Here is a 27,351-nt window from a genome sequence, read left to right as displayed (position 1 = left end):
AAAAAAAAAAAAAAAAAAAAAAAAAAAAAAAAAAAAAAAAGGTGCATACTTCTGTCATGCTCTTCACACAAACTATCCACTCAGAGCTGTGCTGGCTGGATATTCACAACACAAATACTTTCCACTAATGTTGCTCCTGGTGACAACCCATTCAGCATCTAGCTAGAAGCCCTGTGGGGCAGCTGTTCTACCAGGAAAGGTGAAGGTAAAATTATCCTCTACAGTCAGTGGTTTTGATTTAGCCACGTTTTTTCCTTCTCCTGCCTCGAGCTGCTCCCCTGCCCGGCACAGCACACTGATGGATCTTGGGAACCCTGGCAAACACTCAGCTATTACTAAAAAGAAGGATACAAGTAACTAATCTGACTGATTGCACAGGCAATACACAAAGCACCTTCCACACCCGGGTGAACAGAATTGCAACAGCGCCTGTGCCCACAGTGGGTGGGATCTCCAAGATCTCAAGCCCGGAGCCAAAAGATACATCCACTGCATGAATTACAAATTGCTCTTTAGGGAGAAGAAAACAAAACAAACCCCACCTTTAACAAGTACTGATGATGCATATCTATCAGAGGTAAAAAAAATTTAGAGGCAATTACAGATCCCTAGAGGGGAGCAGATTAAAGTTAACAGGAAATAACCAGAGGAATTCCGAAATCCTGTAACCGGGAGGAAGATTTCTACAATGTGCTGATCGAAGGTCAGCATGAACCAGCACAAGCAGCACAGCTGCATTTAAACCTTCACACATCTCTGATGTCTCAATCACATGCCGGAGCTCCGAACTGCTCAGGTGAGCTGGATCCACCAGCACAGGCAGATGGCAGAGTCTGGCAGCACGTCACCAGCAGCGTTTGCTGTGACCGAGCACTGAGTCACTCTCCCTGGGGTGACAGGGAGGGTTAAGTCCAGCCTACAGCCGTGTCTCTGGTGACAATGTCCCTCTCTGTGCCACACAGCAACTGTTTGATGGGGCGTCTGCTCAGCAGCCCCTGGAAGGGTCTCAAGGTCACAGAAATTCTGCCTGGTCACACCACAGTGCTGGTTCAGTAGCAATTTAAAAGCAACATTCTCTCTCGAAGTACTCCTGACGCCATTCTCCTCTGCACGAGTAAACAACAAAGAAGTCATTTCAGTTTCTGTAAACATGTTTTTCTTCATGAGCTGGCTGCTTGGTGTGCATTACATGCCGTGCTGGCACAGGCTGAGATGTCTTACAAAAACGCTTTCCACTAATACTGGAATCTTTCTAGTCTGAAGGAATGCTGGGTTGCACAAGAGAGGCATCAAGAATCAGTTCTGCCTTTTCCCCCACAATTTCAGATACCGAAGAATTGGTTTTATGTTAATTGCACATTCCAGTTTTACAAAGCCCTGGGGTGTGAGTCGAAATTTTAGAAGAATTTTTCCCCTCATTTTTTCAGAGAAGTAGAAAATTATAATATTTAATTAAAGCTAAATGAGTACTTATTAGGCTGAAATAGAGAACACTGATTGTTCCAGAATAGAACAGCCAAATTCCGTTCTCACTCTAACTGAATAAATAGAGTAAATACAGTGCATGCTATGAGAGCAAATTAAGAGAGATTTTTACCCTACAATTTTGTATAAGGAACAGATCAGTAGGTAACTGGTGTGGGAACTTGAAAATAATCAAAGCAAGAATATACTTTGTTTAGCAAATGGGATGCTTTTCCACATCCATAAATTGGAATTATGAACTGATTCCACTCAAGTGTGCTTTCTTTCCCCTTGGTCTTCTCTAGGCTCATTTCTTACAACTCCTCAAATGGAGCTGGCAGACAATGATGTCCCTGATATGATTTTGATGACAACCTGTTAAAATAACTGTGCAATTTTTGCTCTCTAATAATGAATACTCCAAAGCTTCTGTTGGGGATCTCTTATCACATTCTGATACGAATCCCTATTCTTCCTAGAGAAGTGAGGGAAAAGCATGCAGCACTTCTTCAGACTTATTGTGAGCTGAAAACTTCACTATATTAACCAGCACTGCAGCTAGACTGTGGATCTCCAAATGCTCCAAGATAAATGTAATATCAAACTCATCCCTCCCTTGAGCTGTCATTCACCTGCTTGGCACAGATTATTACCAAGTCAGCAAGGCTCTCACAGACACTCTGTAGTAACCAACTGATCAAGAGTACATTTCACAAATACAGTGACTGTGGTGTACTGTGGCCAGTGGATCACAGAACAAATTGGAATATAAAGTCCATTAAAAGTCAGCAGGATTCGTACTGTACCATTTAAGAAATATCATTTTTGGAGTAGTTTTGATTAACGTGTACTGTCAGCCTCTACAGAGATTCACCATGTCCATAAAAACTCTTTATCCAGCCCTTTGTACAAAAAGTACCAGCTTGGCTTCAGCTCCTTTGAAAGCTAATCAAAATCTGTGCCTGAATTCACTACAGCCTACCCTAAACTTTACACTTAAATTCAATCCTGCACTCATTCTGTCTAATTTGGGAGCACAAGAGCCTTTTACAAGAGTCAGGAAAGACACCCACAACTTCAGATCTTAAGTGTCTGAATTAACCTTAGGGAAGTATCTTTGTCTTTTCACTAACTGCAGAACATGCCCACAGATCTGGCCTCTCAGCAGAAATGGTTTTAATTTTGAAGTCTAAATTTAGCCGGGATGCCACTAGTAAGATGTCTTAGTCCAGAGGGACTTTATGGTACATTTGATTATTCAACTGGAATATTTTTATCTCCACAATCATTGGCTCGTTTTGTTTTGTTTTTTAATTAGTAAACACAGGCTACAGCTTTCAAACGCACGTTTTGCAGCAGGCATCTAAAGGGGAAGAATTTTGCTTTTTTTCGAAGCTGGCTTTTGCTGCTAAGCGGATGAATGAAGACGAGGAGAGGGAGCCGGGTGCGTTTCGGCGCGGCGGTGCTGCCGGCAGTGACACTGCTGGGGCGGAGGCTGTGCCGGGGAAGCGGAGCGGCCCGAGAGCAGCGCCGTGCCGCGGTGGCGGAACCGCGGTGGCCGTGCCGCGGTGGCGGAACCGCGGTGGCGGAACCGCGGTGGCGGAACCGCGGTGGCCGAGCCGCGGTGGCGGAACCGCGGTGGCCGTGCCGCGGTGGCGGAACCGCGGTGGCCGAGCCGCGGTGGCCGAGCCGCGGTGGCCGAACCGGCTCCGCGCGCGTCTCGGAGCCACCGACAGAAAAAGGAATAAAAGGTTTGTTTTCTATCCACGTTCTGCCATAGGGAGCGAACGGCCCTTGCTCTGCTGCTCACGCTGTCCGCGTTACCCGAACTGCCGGGATCAAATCCTTAGGTCGCTGTGTACACGATCTGATAACTGCAGGCTGCAGCTTTACAGCCCAAAGCGTTTCACGCTGCTCTGAGATGTCACAGGTACTGTAACTCAACGCAGCTCCCCGGTATCACCTTTCCAGCATCCATTATCTTATCTATTTATCTTTGCTCTTTAGTCTTAAATGAAGTTAATTCCAGTCAGACTGCAGAATTTACTATAAAAGCATCTTATTTCTTGTGAGCACATTCTTTGGGCCACCGGAGTCTTTATGCCAGATGTGCAGCTCTGTACACAGTAATGGGCTTCATGAATTATAAACCTTTGTGAAGGAGCAAAACAGTCTCTCAACTGCCCCTTGAAACGGTGAATGAAAACGCAGCAGAAGAAACATCTGCCCACTGGGCTCCTGTCCATGCTGTGCTAGAACATCTCATCACCAAGATCAGCTTGGCACTGCATACAAGAAACAGCTGTAAAAGGCTGAAGGAGAAATCCTTGTTTAGAGTGCAATTAGAATGTGCTTTTCTTGCTTAAACAGATTGTGATGTGAAAATAAATATACACAGGAAAGCTCAGATTTACTGCTCTGTTAACTAGACAGGTCTCCTATGGCTTGGATCATTCAGTAACAGCCCTGCCCTCCCACTACACTCCTCTCTGTTCTCAGCATCAGACTATAGATGGGGATCACCATATTTCAAAACATCTTCTGTCTTTATGTCCTTTGGCATGATGCAGCTCCTTCCCTGCAGTTTCATTTCTTTGCCTCCCAACCTGAACATCACTTGTATCTCCTCCCCTCAGGAAGGCCATTGAATTGCCTTGGTGTAAATTAAGTTATCTAGGAGACAAAGTCTTATGCTAGGGCATGAATAACCCACAACAAAGCTCCTGGGCAGTTGTGTACCTCTATAGAAGAATTATTGGTTCCTCTTTCATTTATTCAGCAAAAGGCCACCTGTGATTATGCCCAGTGTGCCTGCACAGCAGCCAGTACCAGAACATTAACTCACAGTAAGTCTGATATGCACAAGGTGGGACAAGCTGACTCCATGCCCTGTAATACCTCCCTGAACATGTCTGCACATCTGAACAGCCAACAGCACTCAGGAAACCTCAGAGATGTCTCCCCTCTTTTACCTGGGCAGAATGTCCTAGAAAAGAACAGGGAACAAGTGGGGCTAAAAGCATCAGCTGGAGACACTTTTAAATACTTTTTGCCAAGCTCAAGCCTGTTCAAATTCAAAGAGATATGGATAATTACAGTATTTTCAGAGCCCAGCTTTTTGCTGATGTTCATAAATTTTCACTGCCACCTGCCCTCCATAGCTACCCAGCACATTACAAAGAAATAAAGCTCCTCTTCCCAATACTTTTGTGTGATTTTAAAAGTCTCAGTATATTCTACTTTCTTTCAGCACTTGATACAGTATTCAGTAATTCATAGCCTTGCTGCAGCAACCTTATTTCTCAATTATTTAAAATATTTCCTTTCTCTTCCCATGAAGCTTCAATGTCAAAGAATCTGATTCCACACTCAGACTAAAAATGGATCAGAGTGGATAAGGTATGAATGGAATAAATGCACAAAAGCATGCCTGACTGAATGAAGTACTTATTCAGATGGGTACTTGTTCATCCAAGGCCACGAGCTGCACCCATGATTTTCTAACATTTGTGGCTGGTGAACAGGCTCTACTTCCAGTCAGGAAAACACTGTGATTTGCCCCCCAAGCCATTCATTTGTCAAATACCTAAAAGTACTCATTTTGGTCATGGACTATGGACTGTTTCAGTCCGTGGAACCTCAGATGGCACATGCCTATGCTACAAAATCAGTGGAAGAGCACTCAAGGGCTGCAAAGAAATGGAAATAGCAAAATAACTCTGTTCAGTGTATCCATGGTTACCCTTTCTCAGCATTGCAGTTAAACTCCAGCCAAAAGGAACACTGCACAAGCAAGGGGACAGCAGACATAAGTGAAGGCAGAGAATGTACCTCAGAGTAAGAGATCCCACAGAGATCTGGAACTTTATTTCAAACCCAGAGATAACAAGAGGTGACCAAGCTACATGATGAATGGTATAAAGGTAAGCAGAGAATAATTCTCACCTTTTTGTATCACAAGAAGATGAGCAACAAGACTTCAGCAGAAAGGAACCACCCCATAACTACAGCATTGCAGCACCTCCCGAGACATCCAGGATCACTGCAGGCTGAGATGGGATTCTCAATTAGATGGCTCAATGGTCCAAGCCACTTTGACAAGGCCTTTATTTCTGCTATCCTGAGTTATCACTCCTAGAGGAAAAGGGCTTCCCCCCCCCCCATTTTCTGAGTTTGTTTAGAAGCTAAGAGGGATAGAGCACACAGGGCTCCTGTCACCCAGGAACAGACAATATTCTCCCAGGGGCTGGTCAATAATCACAGCTGTATTAACTGGCATCAGCTAACAGTTACCTCAAGCAATAAAACAGTCTCAAAGCTGGAAGAGTCCATTAGAGAGCAATTACTCAGAATAACAGGGAAGGTAATAATTTTCCATATCATACCTTCAAACTTTCAGACACATGGCACTGAAATCCAGTACAGCTCAACTGTAAATCAACTGTGCATCACAGGACTATTAAATACTTTCAAACTGTTCAAAAAGTGTTTTCCCACCGCTTGGTACAAATTGAATCAAGATGTATTCACAGCTGTATGGATATCAGAAGGAATAATAATTTATTTTTTTCTCCATTTCAAAATCAATTTCTATTGGTGTATCTAATTTAATAGATTTTTTGGTCCAGTTTATGGACCAAATACCACAGAATACGGCTGAAATGCAGGAAAGAAAAATGGTTGTTGACACCTCAAGCAGGCATCTTTAGTCATGAATGGAAGCTTATTGTGCAATAAAAGTAAAAGATCCAAAAAGATCTTTAAAATAACTTGTAAAGCTTTTTGGAAAGCTCACTGTGATGAATTTGCTGCTTGTTTACTAAGAAAATCCAGCTTAGATTTAAGATGAAAGTGGTAGAGAAACCAGATGTTAGGACAAATATCTGAACCTAACACAGTGCAAAAACAATTTAGTACTCATATTTTTAATGATTCCTCCCCACTTCTCATTCCATTTTGACTTCACTGGAGCATGATGGCCTCTTAAAATTATCTCATCCTACCCTAAAGGTCATGCTATAAAACTCAAGTTTGAGTTTTATACCAGCAAACTGATTTCAATCCTCTGACAACTTTCCTTCAGGACAAGAAATGACAAAATTTCCTTCCCTAACATGTCATTATAGATTGTGCAATCCAAGCAGTAAAATACTACTAAGAAGCACATGGATTATTGACCACTTCACTCACATTCCTGTAAGGTGCAAAGGAGAGGAGGCACCAAATCACACGGCAGTTTTTTTGTAATCACAATGGTTCAGCTTTTCATGGGGAGTTTCACTAAAATACAAGCTATGAAAAACCATCAGAGAATATTGTGAATATTGTAAATGCATATGTTAAAATAGCTGCCTAGAAAAAACTATGGTAGCCAGACAGGTGAAGGTCTATAAAACATGAGCACTAATTCAAGAAGTCCCCAGGCTGCACACTATTAGTGGCAGGAAGTTTGACTACAAGCCTGACTCCTTCTGCTCTTCCTTCAGCATTTGCTGCCACTTCCATTAATATACAGAATATTGAACTTTCATCCACTATGGGTGTTTATACATCAAGGAGCATCAATCAAATTTATCTGTCTCAGGAAAAGTGATTAGAAGGATCCCTAAGATATTATCTTTACAACTCTGCCTCAAATCAGAGTAAATTATGTCCAACTCTTCCCCAGCAGAAATCTTCCCGGGCAGGTGATGATTTCATAAACTCCCTGCCCTTCAATACCTCAAGCTCTCACACTGATCTACAAGGGTTGATCCAGTTGTGTGTGACAGTCCCAACCATGTCATCTCATGATGCTAAGAGCCAGGCTTGCTACTGTCTTTCCTTCCCAAGTAAATCCAGGTCTATCACCTCTTACTTAGCTCAGCCTTGACTCCTAACAAGTAAAGCTGCAGTCAAACCTTGTGCATACAGGAATCAGGAAATATTCTCCTCACCAGTTTATTTTAAAATTATTATTATTACTAAAAGTAATTGTGAGTGGCAGTCATGTTTACTGCCAGACACATCCCTGAATTCACCTTTTAGATCAGGGGGAAATATTGTAGCAGCATAGCACTAAATGGCTGTGCTGGCTCTAAATCAGATCCCACCTCGTTCTGCTCTGTAACATACAAGGAACAGGCACAGTCATTTCATGGACAATTTCATGACCCACTCACACCAAGGACACACCAAGTGCTAAACCACATTTCCATGATCCCAAGCCTTCATCTTGAAGTAAAGCATTACTAATCACTTGGTGTTGTGGAAGACTAACAGATGTATTTGAGCTGCATCAGCCTCCAGTCAATCAGAGATCTAATATCAATTGTCCAGAAGCCTAAAAGCTTCTCAACAATTTTAGGTAAGGCTTATCTTTGCCTTTACTACAGCAAGAAAAACAAAGTTCTGAACCCAGATTTCAGAGTTTTTCCTAAAAATGTATTCCCAATACATACATCTCGCAGAGGAAAAGAACAGGACTTCTATACAAACATCTTTATAGTCTCCTTTCACACAAAGGCCTAAACCACTGTGTTATCTAGATACATCACAAATATAGATTTGAAGCCTCTCTATCATGGAATCATGGAATGCAAAAATAAACAGCTGAGTTGAAATTTTCTGCTGGAAAATAATCCTATCAAGTACAGGTGGGAAAACAGTATTACTTTTTGCAATCAATAGGGTCTATTTGCAACTTCAACAATGTGTGATAGTACTTCAGCAATGTACTATCCATCACTGCAAGACCATGGGTGTTACAGAAGTCATGACAGAGTTATGTCACCAGAGAACAAGTCCTCTGCTTGAAGGATGTGCTCTTTTCCTTTGGTTCTCAGACAATTTGCATTTTTCCACACTCATGAAGATAACAGTTTTAGCCAATACACAGTAAGACTAAAAATAGTCTACTTTCTGCATTAACTGCATAAAACAAATCAATCTCTCATTAATCTTTTAACTATTTGTAATTTTATAGTTTTCCTTTTTTAACTACACCTTTGAAAAGTTACCTCAATTTTCTTAGAACTTTTTTCTCTGATTCTGCATTTTCAAAAGGTACTTAAAATGCAGATCAGATTGTGTCTTTTGATACTAAGTTTTCTAGTTGTCACATTGCTTTGATTATTTCTAACATCTGGGATCAGCATGTGCCATTTCAAGGCATGAAGAAGTTTGTACAATAGAACAGTCAGTTCTGAGCAAGAATTCTGTAGTTTGCACTATTGATACTATGCACCTCAAGAGAGTCAAAGTGCACTGAAAGCACTCCAAAAGCACATTTCTTCCTGGCTTTTCTGTAATTCCAAGCTCTGAAGACTTAAGCAGTCAGCCAATAAAGCCTTCTTGCATCAGCTCCTAAATTCTACAAAAGGCATGTTGGGTGCATCAGCATTTTTCTTACAGCTGGACTCAGGATTTGCCTGAGTGAGCAGTGCTGCAGAGGTCCTCATGTGTTTCTTTTGATGCATGTGATTTGCCATGGGGGCAGACATTTGCTTCTATGTGAAATTGTGAAGGAGGGCAATGGGAAGAGATAGATTTAGTAGGAAAGCTGATAAACCGTTTTCTCTATGAATTACAGTCACCAAGATCAGTCCCTTGGGTATGCACTTTGCTGTTTTCTTTAATTCAAATGAGCAAGTTTTCAATGTCATCTGCTGTTTCTTCTCCCATGGAGCCAAGGGCTCTTGAAAAACCCTCACGAGTGGATGGGCCCTTTCTGTAATCTCGTCTAGAGGCCTCTCTTTTTCCCAACTGGAAGAACAATCCAACATGGACTTTCAACTTAAGCCTGGCTGAAGTTTACTGTCCATGCGTCCTGTTTCTTCTATACTATTGTCCTCCTTCTCTCAAAAATGGCTTTCTGTTTTCTCTGTGTTCCCCAGGATATCCAGTGTGTGCTGTAGGTCTGGCCAACTTCCTCTGCTCTGCCCATTTTTTCCCTTCTGTCACCAAGCTCCAAAAATTACCTCTGCATGAGGAGTGATCAGCCAGGCAATGGCAAGACCATCATCTTTTTAGTGACCTTCTGAGCCTGAAACCCCACACCCATGAAGTTAAAGGATTTCCTTCTTCCCTTATACATGTTTTAGTTTTCTTTTGGAAGGTATTGCTCTTCTACAAATGCTACAGTAGTTCTATAAAACTTTCATTTTTCCAGACAGGATTACCTAATGGATAAAAAAACCACTATTGTGCTGTATCACCATGCTAGTAGTGATTGAACAAGCACAAAATCACACAGTATAACTTCCAGATGCCAAAATGAAAATCACTTAAGCTTTCTGATTGCTGGGAAAAAAAAAAAATCAAACAAACAAAACAAACAAACAAACAAAACCCCCACCAAACTTTCAGCAATATTCAGCTTTTGGTGGTTAAAGCTCTATCCAATGCTTTCTGCAGCAGAGTTCTACTACAGCTCATCAAGAAAAATATAATTTCTTTACTTGACTGGGTGCTCAGATCCCTAATTTGAGGATTTTTAACAGTTCTCTGGTTTGCAAGGTGGTCAAGGCACACAGGGCTTCTACTGTTGTAGCCTGCACCAAAGAACTGCACTTTTGACTAACTGCACAAATGAAGCTGTTATGCCATCCATGTTTTCCAGCTGGGAGAAAAAATAATCTTAAAATCTATCTGAGATCATTGTAAACCAGCTGATACCGTTCAGAAGACCACAAACATGTGGGTGAAATGCTAAATTTTCAATGCTCTTTAAAGAAAAAAGAAAACAGGAAGATCCTTATGAAAACACTAAGTGGGAGATATTATCTTGCCTGACAAAGGCTTGCACTGCAAGACCACTAAACTAAAGAAACTGAAAATAAACCCTTTAGCAAAGAATAAAGTTGAACTCAATCTTAACTGTCTTGGTTGCAAACAGAATCTGATCCTCATATTTCAAAGTAGCTGAAAATGACTCAAGACAAATTCACAAATCCAGTTACTCAACATGAGATAATGGAAATTATGGCTCTTTAACTCATAAGGGATGCTTCTCAGAAAATTTCTGGAAAGTGCTGTACAATTACAGATGATGAAACAATGGATTTCTCCAAAAGACAGCTAGTGGTTTTATGTCTGCAGTATGTGGATGACAACATATGAACATTCATACAGAGTTCGCCAGATCCTGCTATACTTGTGATGACATCTCATCAATAATTAGACTGTTGTGTGTGGATCCAGTGGTATGGATAATGCTGCAAGGGTGCTGTTAAAATGGCAATCTTTGCAAGAGTCTGACTACAGAAGGAAGAACTGTAAGTAATTAATACTCACTGCATAGGAATTTTCCCTTATCTAAACAGACATTTCTGAAAACACTTATCTTTTTTGGAAATTCCCAAAAGGGGTGAAGCAAATTCACAAGGATTTGTTGCAGACATCACCTTGCCTCTGTGTCCTCTATCTGGCAAGAGGAATCACATTCTGAGAACTTGGCACACATGAAATTTGGGAAGATGTAAGAAGTACAGTGAAAGATCCTGCATTAATAGCACAGCAGCTCAAATGGGAAAGCCTAATACCCCCTTTGGCACAGAATTAACAGAGTCCTGGCTATGGTAAACAAGTAACCTTTTCACAGCCCTGCACGGCTTGGATATATTATTTAAAAAGGCCACTTTCTTACACAAAGACATGAAATGCCTTCAGCCATCCAATTGGGATAAAAGTTGCAACTTGTTTGTATCCAATGGCTTTTCACCAAAGATTGCTGGAGTGCCCGAACCCAGTTACAGAAAATTAGAAGGGAGTTGTCTAAGTGTATCTGTGCTGAAGTAATGTTTTTATAGCACCCAGTATTCAATCAATTTGAATGCAGAGGCTTAGAAAATGATTCAAGATCTTTAAACTCACATAACAACTCCAAACAAAACAAAAATGAAAAAACAAAAAAGCCTTCAAGTGGCTGATTCTGATTTCAGCTGTAATTGCTTGATTACTCAGAGTCCTCTGCTGCAAGCCAACTGTAAGCTCACAGGAAGGTCCTTGTAGTCTGTTCAGCAGTACCTAAGCTGGCTCTGCCAAGGCTGGAGTCCAGAACAGCACAACTGCTAATTTTGGTGTTACCAGCTGTCAGTGCTGTAAGCAAGCACAGTTCTAACACTATCATACTAAAAACTGAGTGACAATCCAGGCTGAAACACTTAATTCTCCAGGGTTTTGTGGTTTTGAAAATGAGAATAAAATTCATGACTTGGAGCTTACAGGTATTTTGGAAGAACTCGTATCAAGAAACTGGGCAAATAGGGGTGACTAGAATTTTGGGTTATAATTATAGTAATAATAATAATCCCTTTTTCAAAGGGATTAAAAGCCCCAGAACCTCAATTTATTTGTGCCTCTGGTGGTTCTGGAGCTAAAGCCTATGAAGTTCACACATACCATGAAAGGGATATTGCTTCAATTCTTATAAAACTGAGAGTTACTAACAGCCTAAATTTTGCACTGAGATGTTCAACTTGGTCTACAGGCCATGCATTACTGGTTTTAGAGCCACAGTAACTACTCAGAGCTAAGACTGGAACATCTTTCGAGGCATTTTTAGTTTAAAAATACTGGTCTGGAGTCCCTAATTCCCTGCTCAGCCTGACACCAGAGGAAACCCTGAGAAAGGGCCAGTCTTCCAAAAATAAGAGCATCCATTACACACCCTGTAATTCTGTCCCTGTAGGACATCCCCCTGCACTGATGCCTTGACTCTCCTTGCCAAACTGGAACTGTTTAAGATACGAAGTGCTTGATCCCTCTGTGACCCCAAGGAGCTATTTCAACATTAACAACTCAAGGAACTTATTTGGGTTCCCTCCCCCCTCTCAGTACAGAAAACAACAAATAAGAAAAATCCTCATCAAGTAGTTTGTCAAAAACCTTTGGCTTTATCATCAGAACATGTATTTGTATGATTTGCAAGTATTTCTTCCTTATAAGAAGTCTGACTTCATAGTTCAGCACAGTTTGATCCAGAGATAGTTGGCATCTTTACAGTGAGTAGATAAGTAATGTTTTCATGCAATGTGACAGTAGTTACTGTGTGTATAGCAGAGTAAAGTAATTGACTCTTCTGATTTATTACAAATGCTATCAACACAAAATTCACAGTAAGACTTTCATTATACTATGTTTTCTGTATAAACATCTCCATGGGTTTTGTCGATCCATTTTACATCCAAAAAATCGTAACAGCAGGGATGCATAAAATATAAATATGTCTGAGTCTGTATTTTGACTATTTCTAAGAAATATGCTTTAAGCAATTAAAATGATAAATAGAATAGGAAAGGAAGCTACTTCATTGTTTAAATCCAACATTTCATGCCTAAATGATTTCACAGGATCTTTCTCTTCTTCAAATTGTCCTTCCATTTACCTGGATTTCCCCCTGCTCCCAACCCTGGAGGAAATGAACTACAGACAGTTTGGGGGGAGATCAGATTTATGTGTCTTAAACACTATAAAGACTTATTATATATTGCAGACAAAAGTTAGACAGCTCCTGCCAAAAACCCAGTCTATACAACCCTAGCTGCAGACTGAGTTGGTGCCATAACCTGCAGTTTGGAATGTGTTTAAATCAGGTATTACCCAAGGTACAGATCAGGTGCTTCCAACCACCCAAAGAAGTGTGCGCTGAGTGTGTAACCATGTGGATATTGCTGGCATTTTCACAGCTACAGTGCAATGGAGAAGAGAAATTTCACATCATCTGGTTTATGACACCTGACCCATCTGTAAGATCAACCCTCCAGGGCTTTCTAGAGGTAGACCACGCCTCTCCTAAAAGGCATCTTCAATTCTAAAAGCTTCAATTCGAGTCTCTCTCCTACAAGGTCAGATTTGTCCTGTTCCAAGGACAAAACTGAGGGCCAGACACAGAACCTGTCACTGCATTCACATCTGTGCGTGTGCCAGGTGAGGATGAAGACTGAATACTTAGGAGGGAGCAGTCTACTTGGGTGTTTACAAACTGACTACAGTCCTCTGTCATATTTGTCAAGGTGGGAGAATTCAGTCCTCAATGAGATAATGCTTTTGCCTTAATTGTGAGAAACTTTCCACAGCATTCAGGTTAGATTTTCAAATATCATTCCTCTGGATGGCAAGACATGAGACATTCATTAACTGCAGTGTCAAATGAGCAGATGAAAGTTCTAGCACTAAGCATTTTTTCCAATTCTACAATTCTTTCAACAGCTATAAGCAAACAGTAGCACTCTTGTCCATCAGGAAGAGTCTGTGGACCAGACAGATCCTATTGGCTGGAAATCAAGATAACCCCCATAGAGATTTAAAACAAAGTAAATTGACTCTATTCTAAAACCTTAAAGACATTTGTTGGCAAAGAAAGTATACATACTGTGCTTGCATCTGAAAAAAGATTTTGCAAATGTTTACTTTGCAAAACAGCCATTTCTTCTATTCCCACTTTTACGTCTGTATGTCAGCAATAATTTGAAGTATTTATTTGCAAGTTATTATTTTTAAATACAGGTAGGAAGTTGCATGCATGACTCTGGATGCTGATACAATATTCTTCTAGAAAAGCAGGGCTTCTATAATCACCACAGAATCTACCTTTAGAGTCCTAGGATACCTTGGAGTCACACTCTTTTAAATTTGGCTTATATATTTACTTGCTTACATAACTGAATGAAACATAAGGATGAGAACTAGGAATTCCTGTAACTATCAAGAAGTAAAAAAAAAAATACTGCTTTCCACACCTTTCCTTTTTTGTGCAGCTCCATGCCTTCTGTGAGCCAAAACTCTATTTAACTCTACCAGGAGTAGTAGGAAGGAGAACAAACACTCAGCGGGTCTAACCAGGACATCTCCTTATACTTCAGAGATAGGGATGGAGCTGATAATCTATAGTAAAAGTCTATCAGGAGGGCAGAAAGATTCTCTTTATGGTAGGTCAGTAAAGCTCACTCCAGCATAGTATCATTTGTTTACACAGCATGTCTGGTTTAAGATTGTCAGGTTACTCTTAAAATAATTTCATGTGATCTTCATGAATGGTCACTGTTTGCTATTCAGATCTCCAGAAACAGGAGTCACAGTAAGAGCTCTTATTATCCATTATTGCAAACAAAATAAAGTAAAACTCTCTTCTGTAGTAGAAGGAACCATATACAGGCAGTCTAATCTCCTTAGCCCCAAAGGTGTCTGCTGGTGTGATCTTCCATAGGTGTGATCCAGGGGCATGGCACTTGGGCCAGACCCCAGCAGCCAAATCTCTCTGTAAAAAGCAGCTTGCAGAATGCACACAGCCAGCAACGTGTGCCCAACCTACTCGCACAAAACAGCTCTCCTGTCACTGCCTTGTTTAGGCCTAGGTCCAATGACAAAACATTCTGCTAATGAAAACAAAACATGACACTCAGTCCTGCCTTCCCACAGGCTGAGAGTGAAACACTGCTTTGCAAAATAGTTATTAACACCATTTTAGTCACGACAAAATGAGAGTTTGATTCCAAAAACTAATCCCTTGGTTTGAATGAAATTAATCACTCTTGTGTCACTCATGTTCAGAGAGGAGATTTGTCTTTATTAGGCTGCAATGTTAAATCAGACACTCATTGGAAAAGCCAAAATTAGCATAGACACAGAACTGGTGCTCTCATACTGGGTAATGTTATAGGACTCATCCTCAGAAACAACTATTACAGAATTACGGAACATTTTCTACTTTTAAATGAACATAAGGTGGCAGGAAGGAAATTCATCCTCTTTTTGTCAGGCCAACACAGCTGTTCCCTGTTGTCCTCAAACCAAAACCTTTCAGCAAGCAGAGCAGGCAGGGCCTCTGGGAGCTCCTTGCCAGGCTTTAGGCTTTGCTGAGTAACCTGAGCCCTGGGCTGGAGTAAGTCAGATGGAGTAACTTCTGCAAATGCACTTCACTACTGACCCACCCAGAAGCCTTTATTACTCAAGCTCCCAACTTCCACTGAACAAAACTGCTAATATTAAGTTAGACTTCACGGGAAACACCAGCTCCAGAGATAGCAATGAATCTGCACAGTCTAGGGAAGTATCATGGTAGCTATGACTTCCTGTCTTTTACAGGTGCTGGAAGCCGAGAAGCTTAGGAAATCCATCCAGGGCAGGCTGCAGGACTGTGTTCAGAGTACTGCTTTCCCTCAAGTTCACAGTTCTCTTTAGCTACCCCTCCCTGTGTTATGCCTCAGAATGTACAGAAGAAAGGACAACTTTGTTCTTAAGCAAGTATGTCTTCATCCCGACTTGTGCAGAAGTGGAACAGTACTGCTAGGGACCGGGATGGGAGCAGCTGCTCCATATATTCACATAATCAAGATATCCAAAGGAAAACATGCGGTTGTAACGGCTGCCATTTCTGCCTGCTAATTTTTCCCCTGTTACTGCATTCATAACTCAGCCTGCCTGACATGCGTGTGTACATGACAGTTTTCTATTTGCCAGAACACTTACAAATCTTTCTATAGTCAAAGTATCTCCAGGCCCCTACTGAGATGCAGTGCCCTTTGTTTAGATAGCACACACAAGCTTAAAGACAGTTCCTCCCAAGGGAATTTCAAAAAGAAGTGGGTGAGGGAGGGAAAGAGAACTGAGGCACTGGGAGTTCAAGTAACGTGTTCACAGTTGAACAGCAAGCCTGGAGAGAGTTGGGAATTAAAGCCAGACCTCCCAGGGCCCAGCCCAGTGCATTAACCACTAGACCCTCTTTCGTGAAAGCTTACTCCCACTTTCAATTGCACAGGAAATTGGAGCATTGAACTAATACTTGGCACCAAGCATCAATACTGATGGATCACTTAATTTCCCAATACCTCAAATCATCACTACGCACATCATGGTCTCTTGCTCCACAGTATATACAATATATAGTCTATTTTCACAAAGCCACAAGTAATTGTTGCTTCATCCGTTAAAGAGTATTTTGGCTGAATAGAGGTTTTTTGTTTTGTTTTTGTTTGGAAATCCTGCCAAGAAACCCTCTTTGGTGGATAGTAACACATTTAGGGACTTGTTACATTACAAGTTAAAAGGAAAACTTGATTAAAAATTATATCAAACAGAATGGAGTTGGCTGAAGAATCAGAGCATCAAAGAATGGGAATCTTTCCCAGTAAGGCCAAAGTTACTGCCCAGGGTCTATGGCAAACAATGGAAGTATTCATCAGAAGTAGTGCACCTTCCCCGCTGAATGTTTGTAAGAACGCAGAAAAGCAGAGCTGGTCCTGGTATCAATAGGCCAACTCTGTCTTAGAAAAAATTACAGAGTATTAGAGTCAGTCACACTGGCCACAATGCATTTCAAATTTCAGCTGTCCTTCAAAAAATCAGGCAGATCATGTTTCCTGAACAATCAAAGTTGGCTTACAGGCTTCCAAGGCAGCTCTTGCAGAAGGTAGCACCTGAGGGTTTCACATATATCCATGTATACACACACAGACATCCCTAAAGCAGATTTCCAAGGCTTTCAGGAGACCTGCACACATACCAACAGCTGCCAACGTGAGCCAAAGCCCACAAACCCCAGCTCTAGGAAGGAGTACACACTACAGCCCTGGGCCACTGCTGGAGCAGTAGATAGCAGCTTATCACAACTGCCCTGGGGATCTACAGGTCCTTGAAACCTCCTGAGAGGGTCTTGCATCTTGTTGCTGTCTTTGTAATAACATGGGAATGATTTGGATTTCCCACACAAGAATCTCTTGGATTGGAAGATACCCTTGGTTTAAAACAGAATCCAAGCCAGTTGTAGGTAACATCAGCAGCTCCCAGCTGCAACAGCTCCATCATCTCAGTAATGAAGCCAGCTCCTTTCACACTGTGGTTTAACCACAGATGGTAAAAATACTACTCAATGAGGATGAACTTAACAAGGAAAGGGAAGAAAGACAACCACAATTTTCTGAATTTACAGGAAAGTACAACACTTCTGCAGGCACTGCTGCAAGTGTGTTTGTTACCTGTGGGTAGGAAAGCCATTCACTTCCCAGTCATCAGAAGAGCTAAGCCCATGTCAGACAGAGCTGATCAGATGGTGGAATACTGTGGTCCCTTCCTAGCTGGAGACTTCTGTGAAAGGACCCGGTTCCCTGCATCACACCAAGAAGCTGCTCTTGGAAACTGAAGCAAAGGATCAAGGATTGAGACATTCTATGAAAAAAAAAATCTGCTGGCCTGCTTCAGAGGGAAAGAAGATGTTCTGAGTCTGTGCAAAAATGCAATGGATTATTGTCCAGATCTGTGAGCCCTTCCATGTGAATCCATGCAGGGCTGAGCTGCTGTGCTGCCATTACCAACGTGTTCTGTGCATTACAAACATGTCTCAGATTTGCTCATCTGTCCATGTGGTCAGATCACCACGGCTCAACAGCTGAGCCATTCTGGCTGCTCATGGAAGAAGCATTTTTAGCCTGAAGCAGGTGTGAGATCATTCCTCCAAATATTTTTGCCATGGTGAGCCAAACTCAGTTACATTGTCTTTCCTTTCCCACAGGCCAAGAACACAGTAGGGGACAGCCATCACAGTGTAGCTGTCACATGAGAATTTTGATTTTGAAAGATGAACAACAGTTAGAAAAGCAGAAGACATTGTCCATTGTCTCTGCAGAAAAAGAAAATAAACCCCAAACCTGTCTAAACCCTGAACTTGTACATTAAACATGGGTGTCAAATAATGTCTCAATTTTAACTTGTGGTTTAAAAAAAAAAAGAAAAGCCAAAAACCAAGAACACTTTTAGTGACCAAGCCCAGGACATTATACAGAAATCTCAAGCCAACATGAAGAAGAGAAAACAACAACCTGTGAGCACTAGCTGCTGCCAATGGCTCAGCTCAATGAAAACTGTGGGTATATGTGAACACTTCTTCAGTGAAAGATCAGAACACTTCTTCACAGCTCTAAAGGAAGAAAACACATCTCTTAGACATCTGTAACAGCTGAACAGCCACTGGTCTAGTTCAGGCTCTCAATTTTTTATTTTTTCTTTTTTTTTTCTCCACACTAAGCTGATTTTATAGCAACTGAATAATTTTCCCAGTCTTCATTGCATGCTGCAAACATTGGTGCTACAGCATGGACATTATGACTTTAATAAAACTAGAAGCAGCTAATGGTTAACAATAAAAAATAATATTTTTTCTTCAAGCAATTAAATTGTAATATAGGGCTCTCTAATTCCTTCCTGTCTGGTCCCATGGGCCTAAGAATAAGGCAACATAAGAAATAAATAATGTGTTGCTGTTACACTACTTCAACCAAGTCTTAAAGTCTCTACAGGAGAAATATTGTCTCCCTCATTAATTCTGAAATCCCTTTTATGGTTTCATATATCAAGTTACCTTTCTGCTAACCTTTTATTTATCCGCTGGTTTATTACTTTATATTTCCAATTCAGCATTATTTTAATGAGTAATTTGGCTTTGATAAGTCTATGACACATCACAGACAAATCCATGTTACATTTAGCCCAGCAAACACTCCAAAATAAGCAAGCACCCAACATTCAAAGAGGTTGCAACATTTTGCAATCACACCTTTGTTCGTTCGTTAGTTTGTTTTTATACGTTCCCTTCCAAATGCAAGTAACTTCCCAGCTTACTTTTACAAAGAACTACTAGCAGCAGACAAGAAAGGGATTATGTTAGAAGAGAGGGTTCAATAAGCATTTAGACGTAAGTAGACTATGATATTATAATGATTTCTAAATCAGACCCTGAATAACCTCCATGGAATGAAAGAAACCACCTCAAACCTGCAACTTCAACATAATCTGGAACTTCACTTAATCTACTACTGGAGAAGCTGTAGAGGATCTAGGCAAGATCAGTCCTTCAGTGCTGGGTGCTGTATCAACAGATAGAGCCCTCTTCTAAATGTTTTTATGCACATAATGGATGGGAGCTACATTCAGGTGTCAGAAATCTCTGGGCAAAACAGCTTCTCAACTCTATGAAGTAATTTCTAAGCATCTGCAAGACTGAATAATGTACAGAGAACAAAGAATAATGTACAGAGAGTAATGAAAGTATAATGTACAGAGAACAAAAGGGAAACCTCAAAACATGCAACCATCACAAGAGGCTTTGCACAGGGACCTCAGGCAAGAGAAAGAATCTGTACCTTGAGTTGAAATAAAAAAGGGACTTAAGAAGGTAAGATGGGAAAAGCTTCAAAGGGCTAAAAGAGGATGAGAAACCTTCCAGTTCAACCAAGTGCTCTTTCTGGTTTATAAGAGCTGTGAGAATTAGCTCAGAAACTGTTGAACCCAAAGGCAGTGCAGGCTGGGGGTTCTGCTTTCACCACACCATCCTTCAGAGCTCTTCTACCAGCCACTACAGCCTGTCCCTCCTGAGCTGTGTTTTTCCTGGGCAGGAGCACCTGATCTCATTTACTGTCCCCACCAGGGACACACACTGCTATGAGAAATGGCCTCTCATGCCACCTGGGCTGCAGATCTCCTGCATAATGTAACCCTGATGTTACAGAACCTGCATCATCAAGATGCACAGAAACTGTGCAATGTATCACTGCTCTTCCAAAATAGGGCACATCAGTTATAAGGAAATATTAACTCTCCAATACTGTACAAAGACCATTATCACAGGTCAAAATGGGATGGGAATAAAAGGGTTTGGCTAGGTTTCTTTTTTTAACCTGACACATTACCTTTGCTGGAGCATGTGAAAACCACACACTTGTGAAAGCATAAACAGCACTGAGAAGAAAAGAGTCTACATTCACATTTCAGAGAAACTGCAGTGGGGTACAGATCCTAAGGCACCAACTTAATGAAAAAATGAAGTTTTTCAGTGTTGGCAGATGTTTAAAGTACATGCCTGAAGTGAGTGTATGTTAACCAGCTTAGCTTTGCTGCAGACCTCTTCTGTCTGGTAAGACTCCCTGGTATTTCACAATGACACACGTGCCCTGACACCCACACACACCACTACCATCTTCAGTAATAATGATGTGTGCCCTGGCAATACTAGTTACTAATACTAGCTCTAAGCCTGGCACTTTATGAGCTTTGAGTAATTCTTAGCATTCAAAAACCTCATTCCAAAGGAGAAGAATAACAAAGTTTAAAAACAAAGAGAAAAAAAAAGGATGGGTAGCAGTTGGCATGAGTACAACTGGGAACCAAAATTTTCTTTCTTTCTCCCTGCAAATAGTTTTTATTTGCATGTACAGGATGCTGCATTCAAGAGCTTCACCAGTTCCACATTAAGTGAAATTCTACTTCTGACCATTCTTCCAGAAAGCAAAGCTCTAACGACCTTTGAGTTGCACTAATTACTTATATGCAGTGCTCTTGGACCACATATCCTCCCCCCAGTGAAGAGGCACTGTAGAAAAGCAGGTATCACCAGCCTGATTCTGCAGGCAGCAAGCCCAAGGCACCAAGAGGGTTTCTGGCTCACTGGAGATTCTAATGATGAACCAAGGCAGAGCCCCAAATTCATTAATTTTTTTTCTTCCCTCTGCTTCTCAGTTACAAATGTTTGCTTAGGAATGCAGAGAAGACATTAAAATGAAGCTGGTTTCTATGAGAGAATTATTTGCTGCTGCTTTTCAAAGTTGGTATGGTTGCAGTCACATGTAGGACATATCGGTATCTTTGATCCACAAAAAAAGGCTATTCATACTATATATAATATATATTTAGCTTATATTAATATGTAAGTATTATATTAATATGCAAGTACAGTACACATTGAACTGTTTAGATAAAACATTTGTCAGAAAGGACAATGTCTTAAACCACACAGAGCTAAACAAAATTGTTTCTGTTTCATGGAGTATTTATTCCATTCCATGAAACTTATTTCTCTTGTTCTCAGCTGGGGCTGAGAGTGGTACCACTGTCACCACGAAAACGCTATCTACAAAATGCTCTGTAAAAGCCTGAGTTATAATATCAGGGTTTAATCAGCCCTAACCCCACTAGCCTAATGAGGAACAATTGTGTAAGTGGGAAAATGATTTATCTTGGGACTGTGAAGCAGATAATTTTGGTTAAATTTTTCCAGATGGCTTCAAACCCTGAAAACTAGCCAAACCTTTTACCTACCCACTTAAAGAGCTTGGATGCCTTCCCTGGCTGATTCAAAAAATGAACATGTTGCATATAATCTATATGGCATGACACCCCCATTCTTGGCCACCAGCACAGGGATATAATTAATCAGTATTAGCTGATACGTGTTTTCCTTTCCATTTATATTAGAAATGCAGATTAAACACAAACTTTTTTGGACATGACATTCTCTCAGTGAGCCCTGATGCCGGGAAATGGGAATCTGCTGCCTCCCAGCAGCACCAGAGCTGTCTTTACAAAGCAACACTACAGCCAATAGGTCATCCTTGTTTCTCAAGCACTGGGCAGGGAGATCCTGATGCATGATTCGGCCACTACAGCACCTCCTAAAGGCCTCCTGCCTGGCCTGTTTAGCTTCCTTCAGCAGTGCCTCAGCACCACCAGTCTGCATCCTCCACAGCAAGGAGATGTAGAAACACAAACCAGCAGTAAGCAAAAATACAGGCAAAGAAAAAGCAACAAGTGAAATAGGAACAGGCACTGGGAAAGCATGGCAGGACAGAGCAAGGAAGGAGACATTCTGGGAGAACTCAGCAAGAACCTGTTCAGTATGAAGCATGCTGAGAGAGAAGTTTTAATTTCAGGGCTTCCTCCCTGGTGGCCTAGTACCAACATTTTTGACTCCAAGGACAATTCCTTTATGGTACATAAAATCATTAATAGTGCAACTAATTTTCCTAGTGAAGCAATTACCTGTTGGAGCTAAAGGAATTCAGTTTTCCTTCAATTTACACAGATTTAGAAAAATCAAAGTCAAGAGGTGGATTTCTGGATCCAATTCTACCACTACCACAACAACATGAAACTCTGAATGGATTTTGCCGAGAGAAGTGAAGCTTAGCAAACAAGACATAGTTTGAACATCAAGGAGAGGGCTGTGAAAGACAGCTAAGCATGAGGACAGAAGGGACACAGCATATCTGTTCTTCATGGTGTGTAAGAACAGGCTTGGCAAAGAACTACCAAAAATGGTGTGGTAAGCATTCTTGTGGGAAAAGAATTATAGAAACATACAAGGTCTTGGGCTGGAAGGGACATTGAAGTTCACCCAGTTCCACCCCATGTCATGCACAGAGACACTTTCCACTATCCCAGGTTGCTCCAAGCCCTGTCCAACCTGGCCTTGGACACTTCCAGGGATGGGGCAGCCACAGCTTCTCTGGGAACCTGTGCCAGGGCCTCACCACTTGCACAGGAAAGAGTTTCTCTCTAATCTCCATCATCTCTTGAGTGATGGTCATCATCCCCAGACATTTTCACTGGTGACTAGAAGTGCTTTTTTTCCAGGAGAACCTGAACCCAGCTTAGAGGGCAAAGCTTAGGGGTATGATTAACAGCATGAGCCAAAACACAATAAACATGCTCCTACCTTCCCTTCACATTCAGTATCCATTTTGTCACTTAAGATTCCATGTTTCTAAATGTGAGCAATTTTTACACTTTTTATAGGACTGAGAGCTAAGCTGCTTTTTTCCAAAACCACACTTTCCCTTTTCTTTCTTTTATTTGTCCAAACACTGCATCTTTGATCTATATCAATTCTCAACAAAATTATTCCCCTTCTTTTCAGCCTCAATGCACTTTTTTTAAGTCTCTGATCTATTATTCAATCCATCTCTGAAGCTTTTTAAATTCTGCTAAATCTTTTAGGAGGCAAAATACTAATGTAACAACATCATATTACTTCCAGGGCTATTTTCTATTCTCTTCTTTTTATTCTCTAACATCTGCTGTTTTGGCTTAGACCATACACATGAGGAAGGAGGGCTGAAATCTCTATAGGGAAACAACTGCATTATGAAGATTTTCACTTCCTAATGGGAGAGAATGCTTATTCTAAAATCTCAGGTAGGTAGGGATGTTTTAGTGAACAAGCTGGGGAAAACAAAAAGAAAAAAAGAAAAATAATTACCACTGGATTTGTGAAAAGCAGAAGTGCAGTTTAGCTAACAGCTTTTCAAACACAACTCATGGTGATGATATGAGATGCAAGGTCATACTTTAACTGAAATTAAATCACACAACACTTCATAAAAGCATTTCCACTCACAGAAAACTGTATTTTTTATACAGTTTTCTCATTTTGCAAGTATTTTTAGTTTCTACCCTGACAAGTCCAAACAAAAGCAAACTATAAATTTGCCTATAATTTGCATTCCTTCCCTGTGGAAGATATTGAAGCAATTTACTCATTGAAATATTTGAATCCTGTCACTTTAACACATTTTACCGTACCTCATCTAGCAAAGACAATGCTTTCAGATGAGAAGAACTATTAATTTGGCACAAGTCTTTCGGTTACAAGAAGGAGGTTACAAAGAGGAGATAAATACTGCACCACAGCATGAAATTACTTTGCTGTAATAAAAACTTATAGAACTTAATTTTTTCTTGAATTTGCAGTGAACATTACTTCTGCAAATCTAAACTGTTAGGAGCTTTAAGAACTCAAAGTTATCTTCTCTTGCAGCAGTTTTTCTGTTCCAGACTAAATGCAGCTTTAAGGATCCAGGTTAGAACAAATTCAGCTACAGAAGTTAAAACTCAGCAAAGAAAATACTGCAGCAAGCCAGAGTATGTCCTCAGATCCATCTGCATAGCTGAGATAGGAAATATTCCACTTTTGCACCTGTGTAACTGAAAGCAGAATGCAGGTATCTGCTTTCCTTTTACTCTTATAAGCCACAGAAACAAACTGAAAGCAGAATGCAGGTATCTGCTTTCCTTTTACTCTTATAAGCCACAGAAACAAATTAAATGTGCTCCCACTTGCTACATTTATGAAAATCCTCCAATTGCTCTCCACAGGAAATACTTAAGAGGATACTCTTAAACTGACAAGCAAAACACTACTCGGGGTGATTCCCTACTAACCTGTTACTCAGAATTCTGTGCAAAGCCCCAGGTATCACGGTGGGGACACACAGCCCCATCTGACTGTTGCTGATTCACCTCATTTGCACCCCTCTAAACAGAATTTAGAGCATGTTTACAGAGCAGGTTTTAGCAGAGGCACAGGCTGCTTGCACAGACTGGGAATCCCAAAGAATACAGAATGCACATAGGACCAACATTACAAGCAGTAGGCCACAAAGGGTCACCAGTTCTTATGCAGAACTGAATAAATTCACTTGAAAGACCAAAAATACAAGGTGGCCAGTGGCTTACAAAGGGAGAAAAACAAAAAACTAGAACTTTCCAAAGTGCCAGAGCTTATTAATCTTTTTCTGTTCAGCTTCTAAAGTTTTATAACCACATATCTCACTTATAAATACTTAGTCTAAGACCAATATGTCTTGTTCCGTGTAAACTCCCCAATCAATGTTGCCTCCTTTTCTATTAATCCACCCTTTAAAATACGTTCTTTTATCAGGTTTTAATGTCTAACATGATTTAATCAAGAACACATGCCTCATAAATATCATCTGTCATGTTCCATTAGTTTCATGTGGAAAAGTACAAGTCAATAAACAAAGGTTGTGCCATAAATCTGCCTTGAACACATTATACCTCAAATAAGAAAATAAAAACATGTGTGTCCTTTGACCTGGATATTCTTAAAATGGAACTTCAGGTATTGTCTTATGCCTTTAAAAATGTCTAAAGCATTCACAATTAATTGCGTACCTAAGCAATTTCAATTTACATAATGTTGATCTGGAGACGGTGATTAAATAAGCACTATGCCTTTAAGGCACCTGTTAAATAACATCACTGCCTCTGGGTTAAAACTGATATCCCGCACTGCACAATGAAAACCAGGCCCCTCCACCATGCAACTGGGCAATAAAACCCCCTCGTAACTCAGAGCAGCCATTGGCTTCAGTTATTAATAGAGAGAGGGGAAGAAAGGAAAAGGGGGGGAGAGAAAAGAAAAAAAGCAGCACCTTCTCCTGTGCACTGCATGGAAATTTGGCTGCTGTAAGCACCAGCAAGGCCAAAGGATTCCTGGGAGCTCTCCCTAGCCCCTCCACTCCAGCACTGGTGGGCACCACATTGTCACCACTTCTCCAATTGTCCAAGCACACAAATAACATGAGCTACATAGTTTTGGTACTTACAGTAATGATCAAAATTTGATGCTTGGGTCATCTGGGAATTTTTACTTAAGGAAATTCCCAGCCTTTCCAGGGCTGCAGGCAGCAGTCAGTGCTTTCAATCTCTCCTGCTCTTTAAGGCACACAGCAGCTTGTGGCTTTTGGTGTTTTCCACTACTGATCTCAGTTTGTTACAGGCTTTGTGGGTGGCATGGGACAGATGCTCCCTGCACTGAGCACCAACCGCCTCCAATAGCCAAAAATGAGGTTTGATCCTCCACAGGGGTCAAATACTCCTTCCCAGTCTCTTGCTCCTAGCAGCCAGTGGGCTTTGCCTTGGATACCCTCCCTGCCTGGCCCTCTGTGCTACAGCAGCACAAACAAGGGCCAGAGACTTCACTGGGGTCCCTTATTCATGCCCCAGCACCTTTCTCTGCAGCTCCCACTAAGTCCTAGGGGACTCACTCAAATGTAGCTCTACCAGAAGCAATCATCTTTTCCTGAGGTCCCACTGACTTCTGTAGGATATGCAATATGGTGGACAGCTCTGATCCTGTCTAAAACCAAGGAAATTGGACTGACAACAGCTCTAGAGGCCTTGGGATAGGAAGTCGAATGTTTTCCTCTCATACACTGTGAAATCTGAGAAACAAGTTCACAACTCAAGAGTTCAATTTTGAAGCTTTACAAAGAAAATAAAGAAAATAAAGACTATCTAGGTCTTTTTCCTTAATGACTACTTTGATCACCCACACACTTACATTCTGAAAGTCCCATTTACCTCTTTGTGCAGATGGGCCTGTATTCATGTCCAAAGCAGTTGTAAATCTGTGAACGTAAGGAAGAGGTTTACAATGGGGATTCCAGGAACTTCCTGGCTCTCCCATCACTCAGTTGGCCTTACTGCCACAACTGTGGGCCCATATTGAAACTGCCAATTGCACAGTACCACAAGAGTGAGACAGCACTGAGAGGACGGATCACCATCACAGCACCCTGGTGCAGTGCAGCCCTTCACAAGTAAGGGATTAAAGAACCAGCCCAAATGGCTGGGCAGTGACTCAGCCCTCCGCAGTGTTTCACAGGGCACTCTGGGAGTACACAAAGTATTTTAAGTGAGAGGACACTTCATGTTCTCGTTGCCAGACACAGAACCAGTGTATGGCAGGCAATTCCCAAGTGCTTACTCTCAGGCTACATCTAACCTGGCTGAACACCAAGGCCCTTTGCTGGCAAAGGAACAAGCCTCTTCCAAAAACCCACTCTAATTACGACTGCTCTCAGGGCCCTTATAAACATCAAGTCCCACTTCCCAGCTCTTGTGTTTCCTTTTTCTTCAGTAACAGGATTTTTAAAAGAAAGGCAGTTTTCTAGGTCAGAAGACTCTAGGAGTCTACACATTAGAAGAGTTTGATAGGAAAGTCATAATACTTGTAATTCCCTGAGATCTTTTATCTTGCACATCTCAGACAGACTCCAATGGTATCACCTGGCAAGGAGCCAAAAGAGCTCTGCTACTAAACCGGCATGATAAGATCAGTGCTGAGTGGAGGAAATGCCAACAAAAATCTCCCACTTTTCCCTGGATTTTCACTCAAACGAGTATGTCACTCTAGTTCCCCACTCAACAAAGTCACGGTGCCTGAAGGTTGGCCCCATCCTCCCTCAGCAACAATTAATGAAAGTGCTGTGTATTTTGTCTGACTCACTCTCCCACCCCACTGCTTGTCTACTAGGCCTCAACTCCTTGGTGGAACAA

At 41.2% G+C, this 27,351-nt stretch overlaps 1 protein-coding gene across 5 annotated transcripts in view; it reads right to left on the bottom strand.

The window, feature by feature from the left end:
• The window catches only part of GLIS1 (GLIS family zinc finger 1), a 179,478-nt gene that overhangs the window by 135,680 nt on the left and 16,447 nt on the right, over positions 1-27,351 (bottom strand). The window lies entirely within an intron of this gene.

This window comes from Lonchura striata, chromosome 8, assembly GCF_050655825.1.
Source record: "Lonchura striata isolate lonStrDom1 chromosome 8, ASM5065582v1, whole genome shotgun sequence".
Lineage (NCBI taxonomy): Eukaryota > Metazoa > Chordata > Aves > Passeriformes > Estrildidae > Lonchura > Lonchura striata.
This window is presented reverse-complemented; position numbering and strand designations above follow the sequence as displayed.